The sequence below is a fragment of the Camelus ferus genome, chromosome 14 (assembly GCF_009834535.1).
Source record: "Camelus ferus isolate YT-003-E chromosome 14, BCGSAC_Cfer_1.0, whole genome shotgun sequence".
Classification (NCBI taxonomy): Eukaryota; Metazoa; Chordata; class Mammalia; order Artiodactyla; family Camelidae; genus Camelus; species Camelus ferus.
The window spans coordinates 51,498,847-51,518,180 of NC_045709.1; the positions used below are offsets into that span (position 1 = coordinate 51,498,847).

General features: G+C 39.1%; 1 long non-coding RNA gene across 2 annotated transcripts in view; it reads left to right on the forward strand.

Moving 5' to 3' along the window:
• The window catches only part of LOC116668708, a 230,631-nt gene that overhangs the window by 1,925 nt on the left and 209,372 nt on the right, over positions 1-19,334 (forward strand). The gene's annotated exons all lie outside the window — the stretch shown is intronic.

Sequence of the window (19,334 nt, forward strand, 5' to 3'; positions counted from 1 at the left end):
CCTTTCTTCCTGCTCTTCGTCTGGTCCACTCCTTCAGGACACGCCGAGGTCTGTGTTGTGGGATGAACACCCCAACTATAAGCCAGGGTGTAGTGTCACAGCATTTGTCATCCCAGGTGACACTTCACTGCTGACACTTCAGACATCTCAGCACCGCCAGATGGGATTATGCATATTAAAAAAGCTAACATCCATTACCCTGTTTAAAAAAAAAAATCCATGTTTATGGATTTTAGGTAAATTGAGAGGTAGGTGTAATTTGATTCAGCATTTTATGTTTCTTGGTGGCTTAGTATGTGGGTCAGGTACTTTGCCAGATGTTGGGACCTCAGAAATGTCTCTCCTAGTAGCTTCTTTGAGTAAGTTCTTACCTGACAAATTCACAGTTCTTATTTAAAAAAAAAATCAGAATGTGATTACAGAGTGACACTTTGTAAATTGTGAAAGAACTCTAGTGCTTTACCTTTTAACATAAATATGTACTATGTGCTATATATGATTTATATCATATACAGTATATTACATTCCACCTTAAATATATTATAATACATGCTACAAATATAATAGGGCTATTACATTGCCTAATTCAGGAACATTATTTACAAGACTACAATATGAATGGTGCTCCCTGGAGCTGTGTAATACAACAGTTGATAAAATATATTACATATTAAACATTATACATGTACATATTATACTGAGAACTGAGACCACATATCCCACACAGCTTATGGTCTACATTAACATGATTTTACTATTGCATTGTTTTTATTGGCATAATGTTACTATTCTGGGAGACTCTTAACCAGACAAATGATTGTTCATTACAGGAACATCACAGAAGGCTCTTAAACACTTCAATAGACAATTTACACCCCGAGACTCTTTGGATCTCTCACCTCAAAATTCTCACTTGCTCTTTCACCAGTCTTAAACTATTACATCATGATCTTGGCCCAGTCTAAAGCTCCACGTCGAAATACTCACCTGAAACTAACCTTGCCTTCTGAGATACAACCAAATCTATGCAGTGCTGGTCTCCCTGATTGTGATAATAAACTCAGTTCTGTTTTATCAACAGGTTGTTTTGGTGACATTTGGGAGCTACTGGGCATTCAGTAATATTGTCTGTTCTATACACATGTACTTCATAGCACACATGCTGTTATTCTCTCTTTTTCCTTCTGTTATCTCACGCTGAATTTGTTTTCTTACTCTGGTCCCTTTTTCCCTAAGCCGTGTTTTGTCTCAGGTGTCTCTAATTCCAATCAACACGTCATACCATAATTTGTGATTCCGAAGAATAAAGTAAGTGTTGGCCTTCCTAGATAACAATATAAAGCCCCCCCCCCCAAAAGTTTGGTTTGAACTATTTTATTTACTATAATGGGTAAGGTATATAAATGTCAATACCTGGGCATTTCAAGGAGGTATGCCTGAAAACCTCATATAAAGGAAATACAAGATTCTTTAAAGTGAAATCAGCAACTTTGCTCTCATCTGTAAGGTTACTTTTGATCGAATAGCCTCTGGGTCTGAAAGCCTCAACTGTGATCTAATTGAATATATTTGCATAGCAAAAGAATGATTAATCAGAAGAGGATTGATTGGCCTTGGAAAGACAGAAGAGAGAAAACCAGGCAGGGTTTGGCAGTCCAGCAAAGGGAACCTTAGCCAAGACCCCTGGCAAGGTTGTTCTCATTGTTCAAGCAGATTCAGGGAGGACTCCAAGTCCAAGCTTTCTTGCTCCTCTGACCAATCAGTCTGTTGTGAGACTGATGTGTCTGTGTTGGACAGAGGCCCCGCACATCCAGTTCATTGTACTCCCCTTGTTTGAATGTATGTTCTAAGAGCAGCCTTCTATTTATGATTTATCGTTTCTGTCCTGGGGGCTAGGCTAGTTATAAAAGCGCAAATATTCAAGTCTCTACGAGTCTGTTTTTTCTATTAAGCTAAAAACAGCAATTCTGAATTTTTTAAATTGTAAAATACACATAACATTTACCATCGTAATCATTAAGTTTACAGTTCAGTAGCACGAAGTATTCACCTTGTGCAACCCTCACTACCATCCATCCATGGAACTCCTCTCATCTTGCAAAACTGAAACTCTGTACCTTTTAAACAATGATTCCACATTCCCCCTCCTCCCAGCCACTGGCAACTGCCTTTCTACTAAATTTGACTCCTTTAGTACTTCAGTATAGGCGGAATCAGACAGTATTTGTTTTTGTGACTGGCTTATTTCACTTAGCATAATGTCTTCGAGGATCTTCCATATTGTAGCATAACCAAAATATCTTTCCTTTCTAAGGTTGACTAACGTTGCATTATATGTATGTGTGCTTTGTTTGTTTACCCATTCAACTGTTAATGGTTACCTGGGTTGCTTCTGCCTTTGGCTACAGTGCTGCTAGGAACACGGGTGGACAAATATCTCTTCGGAATTCTCTGACTTTTGAACATCAGTCTCAGGACTTAGTTTTTGGGAGTCCACCCATGAGAAATGAATCTGTGGATTTGTGTGCTGATAGAATCAAGTTGTTGAGCCTTCAAGACCCTGAACTAGGGGAAATTCACTAAGGCAAGGGACATCTTTTGGATGATTTTTTTTTTTTTTTGATTATATGAAGAGAACCCTAGAATGTGTAGATCTGATGTTAGGCAGATTGATTTTCTTAGTAATAACTACTGCTTTTGAGAACAGAAGGAAGGAGGGTTTTTTGTTGTTGTTATTTTTTGTTTTCTTCCTGAGAGGTGCTCTAACATTGCTAATATTCAAGTTTTCTTTTGCAAAGTAAAGTTCTTACGTAGTCTGATATTTTTTTCCTTCCTCAAACTGAGTTGATTTGTACACTCACAAATGATATTTTCAATAGAACATAGTATTATTCAGAAATAATCATTTCAGTTAAACATACATCTTATGCTTTGTTCAGGGACTTCACAGGGGGCTTTACAGAATGAAATGAGGGTATTACGTGGACGTATTCACTTTTCCTTATACATCTTTGTTTTATTTAGCCTAGCTAACGATTACTTTGAGTCCTCTAGTCTAAAATTTAGCCATGGAGGGAGGGTATAGCTCAAGTGGTAGAGTATATGCTTAGCATGCATGAGATCCTGGGTTCAGTCCCCAGTACCTCCTCTAAAAATAAACCTAATTACCTCCCCCTGTAATTAAATAATACAATAATAAATAAAATAAAATTTAGCCTTTCTGTAGTAAGTTGGTACTTAGAGGGAGAAATCACGGTTCTCTGTTTAGTAAGTTACTAAGTTAATAAGCTATGTAATTAGAACATTCATTAGTACTTTAATAGTTTTTATTTAAAGTCACAGAGCAAGACAGGAAGGGATGTACCAGTGACCCGAATGAGTTAATTCGCTTGATCTCCTTCCATTTCTCCTGAAGCTAAGTTTGTTATCAGCCATGTATGCCTTTGGATAAACTGTCCCAGACATGGAAAGCATCAAGTGAATACATGTTGCATGCTGTTCCTGTGAAAGGATTGCAAGACAGAATATAAGTGCAAATTTGGAAAATAGACTTGCTTACCGTTGTATTTTTCTGTTCCTCTGCTCTTCCTGAGCCCGGAGGAAGTCAGCAAGACTTATTAAGAGCAGAGTTCTCTGCCTTGAAGTCAGAGTCCCTGTCACAAACAAAAACCGCTACTTCCTGAGAGACCACACCGATCCTCTTTTGAAGGGCTGTTTGAAGGCATGACAGCTGTGCACTGTTTCCCTGTGCACGTTACCTTTCCTGTGACAGGCACAGTCAGATAGCATGAATCAACTTTTGTGCTTTTGTAGGCGCTTTACTGAGCTGAGTTGTCACCACCAGCCCAAGTGTGTTTGTGTCCGTGGCAAGTTACGTAGAAGAACTGGATTTGGGGCTGGATAACCGCATGCACTGCTGCTGGCATCTGTGAGATGTAGTTTCCTTGGCTCTGTACTGGGATATTTGGGCTATCTCAGGATTGTCTGAAATTTGTTCCTGGAGAATATGTATAACTGCTCAAGGGTAAAGAGGTTCTATGGCCAGAGAAGCTTGGGAGACGGTAAACTACGCAACATTGCACGGAACTCTTCACTGTGGGGCTTCTCAGAACCTTTAACCTGCTGTGGCTTTTCAAGGGCAGCTTGGAGTGGACAAGGAGGATATATCGCCCAGTGTTGGGTGTACGGGTTTGTCAACATGTGGATCAGGCTGAGCTCTGACTCCTTCACTTAGTACTTGTTGACCTGAGGCCAGTGAGCAAGTTCATTAGAGCTGAATTTTCTCACCTGTAAAATGATGGACTTCAACTAGGCCTCTGAGGCATCATTCAGCTGTATGATTTCTGGGGTAACTGATTTTCCAAAAATTCAAATAAATTAAGGCACATGGAAAGAGAACTCTAGTTTTGCTTTTAGTCTAACTGCTGTAATCCATCTTTATATCATAGTTGGCTTTAAAAAAATACCACATAACCAGTGACTCAAGTAAATATTTTTTTATCAGTCTTCTTTTTTTTTTTTTTTGCTAAGTAGTTCAAGTCAAATCAAAACTGTATGGTTAGGACTTGTTTAAAAAAAATCGATGAATAAATCATCTTCCCCCTCTTAACTCTTGGAGTTGGCACACAGTGACTTGCATTTTCTCTACAGCATTGCCTTTCTTTGTTGGAGTGGTGAAAGTAGAAGAATGATACATTCTTTCCTCTAATTTAACAAAATTTCATTTTAAAATTCTAGTTGTTCAAAAATCTCCATCTTTTAAGATAAGATTTTTTATATCATCCAAGGTACTTCTATAAATACTTATTTAAATGTTGCCCTGTGAGTCTACTCAACGTCTGCCACATGGGTGATATTACCATTTTATGAATGAATGAAAGTTGGCAAAAAGAGAAAGGGCCCTGTGTAATTGTGCAAGAAAAACACTCCTGTGTGCCTCCTTTACTCTCAGGATACTACCACACCCCCAGCTCTTCTGACACCAGATTTGTGGGTTTTCCACACATCAGGCAATTCTGTGACACCAGCTGGGCATCCTGCAATTGAATTCCATTCTGGCACTACTTACCTGGAATTAGCATCAGATCCCATGGGCTAAGGGTTCAGTCCTACAAGACTGCTTCCCCTTCAATTGCAACTACAATTGCAAGTCCCAGTCTGTCATCTGCACTGACTGGCTGTAAATTGGGGCTTTTATGACCGTGGGCTCAATAATTTGCTAGGATGGCTCATAGAACTCAAGCAAACACTTGTGTTTCCCACTTTATTATAAAAGGATATGATAAAGAATACAGATTAACAGGCAGGTAGAAGAGACTTGTAGGGCAAGGTATGTGGGAAGGGACGTGGAGGGGAGAGCACCACCCACCCGGAACCTCCATGTGTCACCAAACCCAGAAGCTCTCTGAATTCTGAACTTTGGGATTTTTATGGAGGCTTCATTGCATAGGGGTGAAGGATCATTAACTCATTCTCCAGTCCCTGCCCCCCTCCCCAGGGGATGGAAGGTTGGTGGAAAGTTTCAAGCTCTGAGTCAATCAACTACCTACTAAAAATGAATTTTAAAATAATCAACTGTTTCTTATTACCTAAAATCTGTGCCCTAAAAGATTATATTGTATTTGAGATTTCCTTCATTATTCAGTAAAATGATGCTTAGACTACATCTCCTAGTATATAGTAAATTAAACATACCTGTAATTATGTAGGCAAGCAATGTAAATTAAATATATTTATTTTTTACAGAATTTCTGTGCTCCATGCATTTCAGATGTGTTTTAGCCCCTGGATCCTACAGCCTCTGAAAAATAATTTTTTAATTTAGGTCATTGCCTCCCTGGAAAGAGTAGAGAATATATGTCCTATGGGTAAAATGATAAAATTTGTTTCATATATACAAAGTCATTCTTCCATTCAAATTGTAATAATTTTCTACTTTGGGCAGTATAACCCAAATATTAGCCAGAACCCTATGTAATCCAGTCTCACCTTCCTGTAGCTTTCAGATTCCACATCAAAGTAAACGAAATGTCAAGGGGAAAAAAAAAAGAGATCCAGTTTATAAACCACAGCTCCACTTCTTAACTTCTCTTGACTCTCCTCTTTAATTGTCACAGCTGGAATCTGTCATGCTCAGCTGTCTACCAAAACTTTCCCCAGTACTCATCCTGAGAAGCTTCTCAGTTCTTTTATTTTATAGATCACATCAGCTTCTCTGCTGCCTTTAGTTTTTTCCCATCCCCATCCAGTAAGCAAGAATCCTTCTCTCCAGAAGCCCAAGGAGAAGAAAGAGGAGGATTCTTTTAGTTTGGATGGTTCTGTTACGGAGCATTAATTTATGTGTCTGTTACCTAACCATTGGCTCATGGATAATTGGTGAGGTCCTCACTTTATTCAGGTTAAAGAATATGATAGGACACCATTCAAAGGGCTGAGTCAGCTTGCCCAACGTTCTCAGGAAGTTTAATGCTGTTCTTAATTCTGCCTCTCTTTCAGCCAATGGCATTTATTAGAATACTTGACAGTCAACTACTTCAATTGCCCATGTCATAAGGCAGAAAAGACATAAAAGGTTATGCAGATTTGGTTAAAATTGTCTATAAACTGACTGTCATACATTAAGAGGGCATAACAGAGACCATGAGATATTTGTGCCTAAGTAGTCGGGTCCCCTCCTAATTATAAAGCTGTGTTTTCCACCCTGGATCCCTTCCTCCCCAGTCCCCAGCCCTGTCACCACCCACTGTGCTGTCTCAGATAATTAACATCGACAGCCACAGAAATAAAATTTGAAAATATACCTTATACCCTAAATCATAGAAAGTGAAGAAATCCATGAGCTGTAAATGCAGCTTTATCAAATGCAGGTGTAAAACATGTGACGTTTCTAGTTTGTTCCGTCTCTACAAAGGGCCGCCCCTGCCACTATTGTGACAGTCGGCCCTTGTAGGGGCTGACCACTGTACAACCAGGAGAAGGCACCAAAGGATGCTCTGATCAATGAACAATTAAACAATAAAAAGTAACATGAAAATAAGAAAATTCATAAGTGAGATTAACTAAGAGCATCTCCCTGCAAAGCTTTCTGTTTTGCCAACCTGGCCTCTTGAAAATGGCATAAATTCGTCAGTTCTAAATGATATGAAAATTGAAAGAGTGAATAAAAGGTTTCTGACATAACAACCATAATAACTACTAACAACCGTCACTATTGATAACTCTGTTAATGCATTTTATATACATTATCATTTAATTTTTATACTATTTCTAAAGTGCAATTTTATCTTTAATTTTAAAAATGAAAAAAAAATGTCACAGCTAGTAAGTGGTGAATATGCTGCATATTCTGACTGCAGAATTTGTCCTGTCAGTGACTTTACCAGGCTACTGCAGACTTGCTTGGGTCAGCAAGTAGTATCCGCAGGTTTGTCTGTATTACATCAGTTCCGAGTCTCGGAAAATCTTGCAGTGTGGTGTCTTGCGCATTTGTTCATGTTGAGAATGCTTCACACGCTGGATTTACTGAGATAAGCAATTTAGGAATGAGTCATAAAGCAAAGAATATTTAAAGATAGGGGAGTCAAAAGTGTGGGGGATGAATAAGGAAAGAAGAGAGACGTAATTCTCCTGGTCTCTGATGGTCTGTAATGTTCAAAAGCTATGTGAAGAGAGCCTGAAATAAAGCCAGAGAGTGACCGTGAGCTCCTGTTGACTTCTTGCTGGATTCCCATATCTAAACTGTCTTATTGTCCTTAGCAATTATTTTTTTTCCTGGGAGCTGCACAATGAATTATGGAAATATCAGCTTCCATTCTAATGGATTTCTATTAAAGGCTAAGAAGAACCATGGATGGGGATCTATATCCCCCAAGTGCCATCCCCACCACTCGGTGGTCCAGTCCTGAGGCTTAGGAAGAGTCAAGAAGAGGAAGTGACTTAATGTTCTCCAGCTCTGCTCCTCATCTGTTTCTCTAGCTTTACCCTCTGGCTATGACTAGAGAAGATGATCATTGTAGGAAGGAGCCAGAGCTACAGCATTATGTTCTAATGAGCTTACCGATGAGAAATGGAATTGTGGAAACATTCTGAGTACATACATTCAAGATGGACCATTAATCAGGTTTATCTGTCCTGATTCCAGATGTTTGTGACTGAAAAGAAAGCTGTGTGAATTGATGGAACCTGAATCTGTTTAGGGATTTCTAGGGACAGGTAAATATAAAGTAGAAAATAAGTTTTGCTTTACTTTGAGAAACAATGTAGAAAAAGAGAAGACCAATTTGCTCTGGATGTGGGATTCCTGAGATTAGACCATGCTTGGTTAGCATTGTGCTCTGTTGGCTGACTGGCTGGATGACATGGAAGAAATGTCAACATTTTGTAGCACTGGTGTTTGATAAGGTAATTAAAGTATCATTAGAAAATTTTTTGGGGAAAAAAGAAGTTTATTGCTCACAGTTGTGGAGGCTGGGAAGTCCAAGATCAAGGTGCTGGCAGGTTCATTGTTGGGTGAGTGCCCACTTCCTGGCCCATAGATCAGTAGTCCTGTGTCCTCACCTGGCAGAAGGGACAAGGGAACTCTGGGGTCTCTGTGATAAGCCACTAATCTTATTAATGAGGGCTCCACCCTCATGACCTAATCACATCCCAAGGGCTTTATCTCCAGATACCATCCCATTGGGGATTAGGTTTCAATCTAAGAATTTTGGCAGGACACAAATATTCAATCTATAGCAGCTTGTGAACCTGAGTTTTTTTCTAATTAATGACAAAGCTGGAGAGAAAAGGACGACCTAAAACAAAGGTATGTTTCCCTGAAAGTTGTCTGAGAGGAATCACCAAAAGGGACTAGTAGGAGGCAGCCAAAAATATTCTGTCACTTGAGCTTTCTGATACTTCTTGGCAGTCACCCTTTATCTCAGCAACAGAGGTTTGTGCTTGGCTTCAAATCTGGAAAACGTAAGACATGCATGAGGAGTGTGGCTGTTAAGAATTTAATTAAAACATTCCCATTCCATTGGGTTTAGCCTTTAAACTGTGACTGTCGAACTACTTACGTTATCATCTGAGTCCCTCTGGAGGGTTTAGTCATCAGCTGGCCTGATGATTTGGGGCTTGTTTTTCCCTTAAATGTAGCTGAAGAATGAATGGGAAAATATAATCTTGAAACAGGTTTGCATCTAGGTTTAAAAAAAATTAATTAGTTTTAAAGTTCAAAGTACATAGGGATTTTCTCAATCGCAGATTGGTATATTAAGTGTTATTACTGCACTGTCCGCTAGGTGATGCTATTGTTTCAATTTCTTTTCATTGATCTTTGCTTTCTTTGGAATGAAGTTCATAGGATGGCAAGCTGCTTGAAGAAATTACATAGTTCAGTCTTCTGCTTCTAGGTGAAATATCTCCGGCATAGGAAAACCTAGCCTATTTAGAAGTGCCTTCAGGGAAACTTCTTAAGTCTTCCTAAAGTGAGCTAAAGAACCTAATTCTCTTTATTGACAAAAATTGTTTTATATATTAGACCTGTATTTTTAATGCTGCTCTTTAAACACATTTCTTCTTCCTGTTTTTAGTGGAGATGAAGAAAAGCAGATCATCTTCTTACATATAAAAGCCTTTCAAATAAAGAAGACCAGTATAGAATTGGTTTTCATCTTTCTTTCCTGAAGGCAAAAGTAACATAATTTCTTTTAAGTTTTCATCACACTTCTTTACCATCCATTCTGCCTAATTTTTGATGAGAGCTGGAGTCTAAATGGAATCCAGAATACTCCAAGGACTTTGGATTTGTATTCCTGGCTGATTCACTTGTTTCCCAAAGTGTCAGCAATATGAGCTAACAATAGTTTCTTGGGTTCTTAGATAAAGAGAATAAAGCTATTATTGATTTAAGTCACCACATTTTATTCTGTTTGTTACTGAACTCAAGTTCACGTGCCCGACACAGAGTGAGGCCAGACAAACTGAAATGTCAGAATTTGGAGCAGAAAAATGTTTATTGCAGGGCCAAGCAAGGAGAACAGGTGTTCAAACCCTCAACTTCTTGAAGGGTTTCAGCAAAACATTTTAAAAGTCAAAGTGAGGGAGGGGCGTCCAGGGTATGTGATCAGCTGTGCACAATTCTCTGATTGGTTGTTTGTGATCAATCCTTAGGCACCAGAAGGTCTGGGGGCTACTTGCTCAGGATCATCAGGCAGTGAATTTCTTCCATTTGGTGGTGGTTTTAGCATCTGAGAAAGTCAGGAAATATTTATCAGATACTATGATCTAAGTCCATCTTAGAGGAGCTAAAGCAGAGGATATGGTGGAGGATCTGTCCTGGGAAGGCCGATAGGGTCATGCTCAGTTACCTGTTGATGACAGGCTTGAGTTCTCAGGTGCTCATCAGCTCTGACTTGTCCTGGCTATACTCTTTTCCACCTTTGGACCTTGTTATTCCCTCTACCTGAGATGACTGCAATGTCCCCACCCCATGCTCTTGTCATATCTTCAGTCTTGAGTTAAACATCATTTTTCAGGGGTCTTTCAGTGCACCCACCAGCATCTGCTGCCCCTGTAGACCATGTCAGTCATGTATCCCCGTGTCCCATAGCACCTGGCACTTCTTTTTTGTAGGATTTTTTATCCACACAGCAATCTAATTATTTGTGACCATTTGTTTGCTGTCTTTTCTTTCCCCTCATTAGACTCCAGTTAAAGACAAGGTCTTTTTTCCTAACACACATAGCCCCAGCACTTTATGGAGGATACAGTTGGCACACAGTAGAAACTCAGTAGGCCTATTTTGATTAATGGACTAATTTCTGACTTATTTTTCATTCTTTCCTTTTCTAGAGATAGAACGATTCTTAGTAGGGCAATTATCAGGAATCAGGAGGTAGACAGGAGCATGACTTAAAAATCTGACAAAAAGTCAGGAACATGGAGGGAGAGAGCTAGGCACAACAGTTTGGTGAGGAAGAAAAGGCCAAGTTTTAAACTCTGTTCTATGGCAATTAAAACAATTGATGGGTTTTTAAAGAGAGAAATGATACAGTCAAATAAGTCGCAATTCACCGGGAATGTTGAATGGGTCATGAGGACAAAGCCCATTTGTCCTGTTAATTGTAATAGTAATCTTGACATTGAGCTTGCTCTTTCTGGCTGGCTGTAATCTCATTTCCAGCTGTTATGTTGAAAGTTATTTTGCCATGGTTTGGAAGCCTTTCACTCAAATGTGGATGACAACAATGATGTCAACAATAACAAGATAATATCTAATTTTTTTTTTTAGCACTTCCTGTGTACCAGGCACTGGGCTAGCCATTTTATATGCGTTCTGTCAATGATCAGACTTGAGCATGCATAGCAATCACCTGGGGGCTTCTTGTTAAATACTGATAAAGCTCTACTCTTAGTTTCTGATTCAACAGGTGTGGGTGGGATGATAACTTTTTTGTTTCTGACAGTATCCCAGGTGATGCTGATGCTGTTGGTCTGGGGACCACACTTTGACAACCACTGCATTATTTCAATTTACTCACCAAGACAACTGTTAAAGGAAAGTAGTACTATTACCTCCTCCTTGTAGATGAGGGAACTGAAGCTTCGAGAGGTTCACTGACTCATCTAGAGTGACACAATTGGTAAATGGCAAGAGCTGTCAAGTGCAGGTCCTTCCAACTCAAAAGATGATCTTAACCCCTAAAGCAGTATACTCAAACTTTATACTCCATCAGCATCACTGGAGGAGCTTTTAAAAAATTCAGGTACTTGAATTCTACTTCTGTCTAATGAATCACACCTTCCAGGGTAGGATGGACTATTTGTTGTTTGGCAAGCTTCTCAGGAGATTCTAAAGCCCAGTGATTTTTGGAAACAGTGCACTTGGCTGCACATTGTAATCTCTTGGGAGTTAAAAAAAAAAAATACTGACATCTGGACCCACCCCCAGGCATTCTGATTTACTTGGGTTAGGATGTGGCTTGGGATTTTCAGAAGCTCCCCAGGTAATTCTAATGTGCAGCCTGTGGAGTGTGCGAACCATTGCACTAAGATTCTGTCTCTTGAACTTGACTGCTCATCTCTTTGAAACACTCAAAAATGAATTCATTATGCAAAAGAGAAGATAAAATGAAAAGAGCTCAATAGCAGGCTTTAGTGGAGAAGAGCTCTGAAGATAGAAATTGGGTTCAGGCTGTTCTGTTATTTACTGACTCTGTTGTAGCCTTGGGTGAGTTGCCCCAAATTTCTGAAGCCTCAGTTTCCTCATATGTAAAATGAGAATAATGATGAGGCCATGTGCTCTACCCGTGCATAGTATTGTAAAAATTAAGTGAAATGATTTCTCTTTAAGGCTTTATGAACTCTCAAATATTAAACAAAGGTGAGAGATTACTTTCGCTTGATTCAAAGAGAGATTTCTCCCCAAGGATATACCCTAGCTGGCAACGAGCAAGGCTTTTTATTTTTTTTCCACCTGCAATAGCCATAATACCCAGCTCATATTCAGGTAGTTGCGTCCAAAACATTTCCTTGGATTTTTTAAAAAATTTAATTAATTCATTTATTGGTGGGGAAGAAGTAATTAGGTTTTTTTATTATTATTTATTTTTAACGGAGGTACTGGGGATTGAACCTGGGACCTTGTGCATGCTAGGCATACACTCTACCACTGAGATATACCTCCCCCCTCCTTGGATTTTTTTTCTGGGAGGCATAAGCAGAGACAAAATCTTTTTCATATCATCTGTATGCTTTCTGAAAGCACCAAATTATGAGCAGGACTAATGGGTTGAGAACGCTTAATGCCAGTTTATCGTGGCTGGCTTATGGCTTGTCACCATCCGAAAAGCCATCACAGAGGAAAAAAAGTCATTCACAGTCTAATTTAAGTAATGGCCACATCTTTGCAATGGTGACAGACTGTGACAGTTTATAGGTTTTAGATGGCGACTCCTTCACTTTGTAAAAACAGATCAGCTGCCAGTGGACTTACTATTATTGCCACATGCATTTGTGAATTTTTAAAGGGAAATTGAGTGGGCAGCCACCATTACAACCAGGTAAATTTAGATGAATGAATGTATCCATCAAGTGATTGCTTAAAATATCACCTGCTTGTAAAGCTCCAGGTTCCTGAAGCCCATTTTGTAAATTTCTATGTGCAAAAGCCTCCTTGAAAAGAGGTGCAGAGTAATGAAGGGGAGCTGAAGGAATGTCTCTGGGAGGCCACAGGGGTGGAGTCTGAAGGGGTTGGTTGACGGAGAGAAGAGTGGTTCCCGGGTGAATAAAGAAAAAAATTCCCTTTGTGTTTCTGGAGGATGAGCTCTCCTGGGCCTTTGCCTCCATAGACAGGACCTTTGTCACATCTGCAAACTACATCAACTGGGAAGGAGGGGCGAAGGCTGCCCAGGAAGAGGGAAGTGAGAACCTCTCAGTAGGGCAAGACCGTTCCTTCCTTTGTCCTGGGAAGCAAAGACAGAGGAAACGTTATTCCTTTTGCTCTGAATGGAGAGGGAAGAACTGAACTAATAATAATTACCATTCGTATAATACTCTAGAAGATTAGCAAAATTTCTTTATGAAATTCTACCAAGAGACACCTTTATTTTGGGTCCTAACTCACTGAAATGCAGTGATTGCAGTATTAAAAAAACGGTTTTTTAATGATTCATCAGTGACCTAAGTACCAAAGCCAATGATGTCATCTGCCTTCATTTAAAAAAATGTATTTTTATTGAAGCATAGTCAGTTTATAATGCTGTGTCAATTTCTGGTGTACAGCACAATACTTCAGTCATATAGGAACATACATACATTTGTTTTCATATTCTTTTTCACCATAAGTTACTACCAGATATTGACTGTAGTTCCCTGTGCTATGCAGTAGGAGCTTGTTGTCTGTAGACTCACAGACATCAGCCTTCATTTGACTTGACTGTTTGACATGCTGAGTATCCTTCTGTGGCTTCCCTGCTTATGGGCAAAGCAGAAAAGAAGGGAGATTGGGTAGTGGTTAGAAAAGAGAGATAAAATCACTTCTGTATCATATCAGTCTGGCCTTCCATGATGCTTTGTTTATTTTGCAATGAGAGCATTTACCAAGTTGCGCTGTAATTTTTTGTTCTTGACTATTATACTGTGAAATCCTTGAGGGCTAAGAAGTAACTTACTCAACATAATATGCATGGTGCCTGGTAGTAAATAATTGTTTGGTAAATGCTTATTGAATGAATATTTGAATCAACATATTATAAACCTAAGGGAACATCAGCAGTTTTTAAGGATTTATGTACTATATGATGCTCTGTTTAAAGATTACATATGTATTCATACATGTTATTAGTATAGTCACTTCAGCAGCTTGGGTTACAAATACAGTCATATCCCCCTTGCCTCTAAACATTTTTGGATTCCAGAGTTTTATTTCAGGGGAAAATTCCATAGGCCCCCCCCCAAACTTCTCTTCCATCCATTTAAAAAAATTGAAGTATAGTCAATTTACAGTATTGTGTTAATTTCTGATGTACAGCATAGTGATTCAGTTATACGGATATACATTCCTTTCCGTATTCTTTTTCATTATAGGCTATTACAAGGTATTGAATACAGTACTATACAGTAGGACTTTGTTGTTTATTTTATATATAGTAATTAGTATCTGCAAATCCCAAACTCCCAATTTATCCCTCCTTACCTCCTTTCCCCCTCTGGTAACCGTAAGTTTGTTTTCTATGTCTGTGAGTTTCTGTTTTGTAAATAAGTTCATTTGTATCATTTTTTAAGATTCCACATATAAGTGATATCATATGGTATTTTTGTTTCTCTTTCTGGCTTACTTCACTTAGTGTGACAATCTCCAGGTCCATCCATGCTGCTGCAGATGACATTATTTTCTTTTTACAGCTGAGTAATATTCCATTGTATAAATATACCACAACTTCTTTATCAAGTCATCTGTTGATGGGCATTGAGGTTCTTTCATGTCTTGGCTATTGTAAATAGTGCTTCTATGAATGTTGGGATGCATGTATTTTTTTTGAATTAAGTTTTTCTCTAGATATATGCCCAGGAGTGGGATTTTTGGGTAAGTCTATTTTCAGATTTTTAAGGAATCTCCATACTGTTTTCCATAGTGCCTGCACCAAACTACATTTTCACCAACAGTGTAGTAGAGTTCTCTTTTCTCCACACCATCTCTAGCATTTATCATTTGTGGACTTTTTAATGATGGCCATTTTGACTGGTGTGAAGTGATACCTCATTGTAGTTTTGATTAACTCCATAGTTTCTTGAGGACCATTACATCTTGAATTGTTTAAGAACCTCCCAGGCAAGGCTTACTCAGTCTAAAAGGTCTGTGCACAGTCTGGTTAGTTCAGTGGTGGGCCTTGTCTTCAGCAGCCATGGTTTGGGTGGTTGGGTCCATATGCTTTCTTGTCTGCCTTCCTCCCCAGTCCTTTGTTGAGTTCCATCTCTGGGTCACACACTATTCTAGGGGTACTACCGTATGTGTCTCTGCCCCCTGCTGTAGTGAGGCAGCATCTGTTGGTAGCTTCAGGTATCCACATGGGCCACATGCAGCTCCATGTGCTGAATCCCAAGATTACCTCTTTTCTGTCTTACTGGACTCCGTTGACATGTTGGGTCTTGAAGCTTTTGTAGGCTCGGCTGCACACTGTGCAGGGCAAGCACTTTCCCCAGATCTCAGGCCCTCACTTAGAATGGATTGCCCCAGACTTCCCCCACCTGCCTGCAGACCTCCACTTGGAGCTCTTGTGGTCCCTTCTTACCAACAGGCCATTGTCAGGACTGTCCCAAATATTCTAATACTTTTAACTTCAAAAAGGACAATATCATGCTAACATTCTTTCCCTGCCAGGAGGCTCCTAGACCCTTAGGCAGATTTGTCTGCCTTCTCCATAAATGCTGACTCTGCATATCAAAGGATGTGAGGAGGGTGAGACTTTGTCAGGTTCCAGAAGTTTGTTATATCTCTCCACCAGGCAGTTAAGTGCCTGCTACCCTTACTTTTGAGTAACTAAGATGGGTTACTTAAGTGACTCTTCTCTGGGGAAAAAAAAAAAAATTTGCTCCAAGATGCCTTGTTACGTTCATTTGTAGGTACAAGAGTTTTTGGAATAATACTATTTTAAAATTTCTTGTCAACACATACACAATCTTAAAGTCTGCTAAGAGTGTCACCAAGAACTGTATCTCGATAACAAGGTTGCAAAAAAGCATGACTTTATTTTTCTTATTTTCCTCAAAAGATACATGTTATTTGAACAGTAAAATATTAAAAATTAGTAAAATTAAGAAATATAAAACAGAAAAACCCATAACTTTAAAATAAAAGTTATCAACCACATGTGCCAGAGTTGGAATATCTTTGAAAATAAAATGTGGCATTGTCTCTAGGTTTTATCCTCTGTTTCACTTCACATTCAATTATAGGTGACTTCATAAAAAGATCTAGTCACCTATAGTACATGCTTACTTTCTGAAATGCAGGTACTGGTGACAAGCCATGTATACAGTTTAGTGACATTGGATCTTTTTTTGTTGTTATACTACTCTGCATATAAATTTTAATTATATCTTGTCCTCCATTTTGGAATTTACTATTTTTTTTTTTACAAAGCATAGAAATGGAAAAGTGATTTCAAAATTTCTATTGCAGAAAGAGAACAAAAGTGTTGCTCCCACTTGTGTTTACATATCATTTTGCTGTCAATCTAAAATTTTTTAAGATAGATGGCTCACCCACTGGCATCTTTTCAGAAAGCCTGGCAAAATCTTCCAGGCAATCTCTTTCATGGAGCATTATCTAGAAATGCAATTTTTAGTTGTCGGTTTAATCTCAAAACACATTCACAAAACAAAATAATTCTGGAGCAACACTCAACTGTTTAAATGCAAAGTAGAATAGAGGAGCACTTTCAACCATGTACTGGCTGGGGTGTCATTCATCAGTCACCCTGTCATATATGCTAACTGATTGCCAAACATTTGAAACAGACGACATGTGCAGAATGTGCTCTGGTTGATGAAAATTCCAAATCCCCTGTATCAGTTCAACACGGGGAAAGAGACCTCATCACCTCTTCTGAGTTCAGTGGAACTAGAGCTGCGACAGCAGGGACTGTGATAACTCGTGCTCCCTGCACAGCTGGGAGGATGAGAAAAATGATTTCATTAGCAAGAAGATTCCAAATTGGAAGCGGGTGGCTTTTACAAATTTCATAATAAAAACTGATTTTTGTTCTTTCCATGTGCTTATTCTGCAAACATTTAGCACATTTCTGTCTGCTAGGTTTAATTTTCTAATTTGGTTCTGGTTTGCATATGAAATGGATTTGACTAAATTTAAGGGGAGGGTGTTAGGGTTTCTTTGGGGAGGGGGACAGCGGGGTTGCTCAGTCACAGAAACTTCATTATCCTACAGTTGACTATTGGCAGTCAAATGTCACTGAATTCAGTGGGCGAGAGAAGCTTTATATTATGCTGTATCTGTTAGATTATTTCATGATTCATTGAGTCATAGAGTCAGGGATTGTTTTAGTTGGCTGGGGAACATGGGGGTGCAGATGGGGTGCAAAAGTGGAACAGTGTGAGGGACTCAGCTGGGGAGTTTTTTCCCAAATCACAATGATGAACCTCCTCTTCCTCACCACCCCAAGTCTTCCTCAAATCATGGCAGGTAAGAATCCCCCAGAGATGGGAATGTATATTTAGAAAAACTTCTCAGAAGATTCTGATAGGATCCTCTGGCTGAGAACCATAAATTTTATACTCACATTAAAAAAAAAAAAAGGTGAAATAACCCCATCCATATTAGGGTCAAGGCTGGTACTTTATTCTCAGGCCATTTCTTTTTAAAATCTGTTGAGAATATTGGGTCTATAAATACATGTTGGTTTGCAACCTCAGGAGTTCCCTGGATGAAGTTTGAAACTGGACTCTGTACTCAGAGGGCAAGGAGAGACGAAGAAAAAGACAGACCACTCCCAACTATTAGGTAGCATGTTTAATACGGAAGGGAACTTGGATGCCAGGCTTGTCTTGGATGGCCACAAGACAAAGATGTCCACTCGCACCTACAGAATCGTAAGAGTTTATATAGACACCTTAATGGGGTTAGTCACATATACTGTTCACATGGTCTCAGCAACACACTGCTCTCTTTAGCCTGCATCCCTCAGGTGGTTCCTCATTTAGGGAAAGATGTATGTTCCAAGGGCAAGTTGGTGGTGAGGAGCCTCTATTGGTTGGGTCCGGCTCATGGGTCATCTGGTGGTCACATCCTCTCACTGACCTCCTCCAACAGTGTATCTTCCAGATAATTTCTTTCATGTATTGTTCTTCAGAATCAGTATGTACAGTCCAAGTGTTGATGTAATGGTGTTGGTTCTTTCCTGATTTGTGAGGCTGAGCTGAACCACAGCCTGGAAAAAACAGGCCACAGGTTGGATTCTCAAGGGGGGGACTATGTTTTCCCTCTGCTGTGCTGTTTGTTTTATTCCTTAGATAGCGCCACCATCTAGTCTTTTTTTGTGTGTGTGTATATATATATATATATTTTTATTGAAGTATAGTCAGTTTACAATGTTGTGTCCAATTTCTGGTGTACAGCACAATGCTTCAGTCATACATGAACATACATATATTCATTTTCATATTCTTTTTTGCCATAAGTTACTGCAAGATACTGAATATAGTTCCCCATTTAGTCTTGATAGCGAGAGTCCAGTCAGTCTCTGTATCTTTTGATAAATGTCCCTGGATGGTTGTTTAAAGCAGGTTTTTGTGAAGATGGTAAAATTTAAGTTGTGAATTCATGAACTCAAATTATTGAGACTTCTATTTTTTTACCCTGTAGTTAATAAATGCATAAAATATGCACCAACTATGGATAGACTATAATGGGTTTTAATACTCACTCCTTATTCTTTTTTACTAAGTCAATGCTGGCAACACTTGGCCAGTGTGCCTAACAGAATATATGGTCTGGCTAGTCTTTCTTTCTGGCTTTGGAGTTTCCCCCCTCCGCGTTCTCCCCAGTAGGTAGAATCATTTCTGTCTATACTGTACTGGCTGCTTCAATACTTATAGTTGATCTCTGATCATGCACTTGTAGGGGTATAACACCTATATAGGCACACCTCGGACATACCGTGGGTTTGGTTCCAGACCACCGCGATAAAGCAAATTTCACAATAAAGTGAGTCACGCCAATTTAAAAAATTTCCCAGTTCATATACCAGTTATATTTACATGATACTGTAGTCTGCTAAGTGTGTGATAGCATTATGTCTGAAAAACTATCCATACCTTAATTAAAAAATACTTTA